The 2,551-nt window shown below is 47.1% G+C and overlaps 1 non-coding gene across 1 annotated transcript; it reads right to left on the bottom strand.

The window, feature by feature from the left end:
• Nucleotides 1–2,198: 2,198 nt before the first annotated feature.
• Nucleotides 2,199–2,327, bottom strand: LOC117706418 (small nucleolar RNA SNORA17). The gene has a single exon (XR_004606526.1). It is a non-coding gene; the product is annotated as a small nucleolar RNA SNORA17 (small nucleolar RNA).
• Between the last annotated feature and the right edge of the window lie 224 nt (nt 2,328–2,551).

Raw genomic sequence — 2,551 nt, 5'->3', positions numbered from 1 at the left:
GAAGCAAGGGCTCACAGTTACAGGCCTGTTGTTTCCTCTTGGACACTTGATAGGATGCTAACAGATTGCTTCTTTCTTCAGACTACTGTGAGCTTCACTTTGTGTTTCTTGAGGTCACAGGAGACAGGGGTTGTATAGGGAAAGGGAAGGGGAACTGTTAAGAAATATAGTTAAACCCACAAGCGGATAAAGGAGGCATTATAGGAAACCCAGAGAGAAAACACACAGGCAGGTCGTTTGCACATCATTTCTACAGGAAACTCAGTCCTCACTGGGTTGGAATTCTGAGGTTCATAATTCCTTCACAAACCCATCCCCCAGCTTCCGAGGAGTGTCTCTGTGTTTAATCCAGCTTCCAAAACTTGCTGACTACAGGATGATGATAATGTATGCATGTTGGATGTCTTGCCTTTTTAATGTGCCAATTGTAGTCATTAAGTGCTGTAGCAGGAAGATGAACGTGCAATTTAGGGAGAAGCTCACATCTAACTACCAGCTTAATTAATACAGGGTGGGGTGTTATGCAGCAGTAAGGTGATTTATTCCTTCCTCACTTCGGAAATGCATTTTACAGGCTTTCTTCTCTCCAAGTTCAGGGGATTCAAGGGTAAGTGGGTGGGGCAGGGATAGAGTGAGCCCACTGTCCCCTCAGCATTCAAGGACTCAGAGGGACTCTTTGTCCCAGACCTTCTGCTTCAGTTTCTAATTCTCATGTCTTACAGACCTAACACTGTATACTTCACACATGATTCTGTCTCTGAGGCTATTAGGTTTCCTTCCTTCCTTCCTTCCTTCCTTCCTTCCTTCCTTCCTTCCTTCCTTCCTCCCTCCCTCCCTCCCTTCCTCCTCCTCCCGTCCTTCCTTCCTTCCTTCCTTCCTTCCTCCTTCCTTCTCCCCTCCCTACCTCTCTTCCTTCATCTCTTTCTTCTCTCTTCCTCCTTCCTTCTCTTTCTATAAAAGGTCACATGTATCTCAGCCCATAGATGGGGGCAACCCTGAATTTCCTGACTCCATTTTTCAAGTGCTGGGATTGTGCTGTCACGTCTTGTTTTTTGAGTTGCTGGGGGTGGAACACAGAGATTTCTGCATGCTAGATGGGGACTCAACCTGAGTCACCACATCCCTAGTTACCTTCCCCATCACTGTCACTTAGTGAGTGTGTGTGTGCATGCACGAGTGTGTGTGTGTGTAATATATGTACAAACATATGCACACACATGCAGAGGCCAGAGGAGGATGCTTTGTACCTTTAACACCTTCACTTTGCTTGTTTGTTCAAGGCAGTCTCTCACTGACATGAAGCTCACAGGCAGGCTGATCAATGAGCTCCTGGAATCCCTTGTCTCTGCTGGTTCCCTTGTACCAGAAATACTGGGGTCATAGACATATATATTTGTGCGTGGGTACTAGTGATTTGAACTTAGCTTTGCCAGGCTTTCACAGCAAATGCTCTTACCCAGAGAACCATCTCCCAGCCCACCAAACCCCTCATTTCTTGATGGCTGTCCTTCTAGACTGTCAGAGCCCACCTTGGTGCTGTGACCACCCCTATCTTGATAAGATGTTGAAAGGACGTGGGCTTCTTCTAGATAAGGAGATGCTATCTCATGATTGCCATTAAAATGTTTCAGATCAGAATATGAACCAGGAGGACAGGCTCTGAAGCAATTATCACTCAATGACAGACACTGCCATGCTTGATCCTCTTCTGTTTTGGTCTCTAACTATCTTCTATTTCTCATATGCTCCCTTCTGTGTGTCAAGGCACGTGTTTCTGCCTATTTCTTTACCTTTTAGTATTAGAATCTCAACTTTACCCCCATGGTCTCTGAGTGTCTGGCATTGTCTCTGGAGTGTTCTTAGGAGTGCTATGCCCCACCTATGCATTATGGCACTTGGCAAGGGTCATCTTGTACGTTGTCTGCTCACTCCTAGGCCTGTGTGCTGCTGAACTGGTGGTCATCTCTGGCTAGCTTCCTGTCTGGCTGGGCTCCATGACACTTGTCTGTTGGTTGTCTCAGGCTTGCTCCTCACCCAGGCTCACTTGAGTGGCTGTCTTGGGCTTACTCCTGCCTAGGACCCACAGTCCCAGGTGGAGTTCTTTTAGTCTCTGGCTTGTTCCTCATCCTGGCCTGGGAGCTCATCCTGGCTTGCCTGCTGCCAGACTGGTGGTCATCTCAGGTTTGCTTTACTCAGGGAATGTTAGGCCACAAATCATTTCAATGTTTATAGATCAGAACACTGAGCATAGACATAGCCTGTCCTCTCTGCCACCCTACGGACACACATGACACAGCAGCAAGACCAGCAATGCCTCTAGGGGCAGTTTTTTTTTTTTTTTTGTTTTTTTTTTTTCTCCTCATGTTCTGAATGCTTGTTTCCCAGTTTATATTACTTTGAGTCTGTAGAGCTTCTAGGTGGGTGGAGCTTGGTTGGTGGGGGGGGGTGAGTTTCTGGGGAGGGAGCTTTGAAAGTTGGAGTTCCTCTTGCTCCTGGATGTTCGCTCTGCTTCTTAGCCCACTGGTGTGTGAGGCACATCCTCTGAAAGCTC

Source organism: Arvicanthis niloticus, chromosome 3, assembly GCF_011762505.2.
Source record: "Arvicanthis niloticus isolate mArvNil1 chromosome 3, mArvNil1.pat.X, whole genome shotgun sequence".
NCBI lineage: Eukaryota > Metazoa > Chordata > Mammalia > Rodentia > Muridae > Arvicanthis > Arvicanthis niloticus.
The sequence above is the reverse complement of the archived record's forward strand: the minus strand, read 5'-3'. Positions and strand labels throughout refer to the sequence as shown.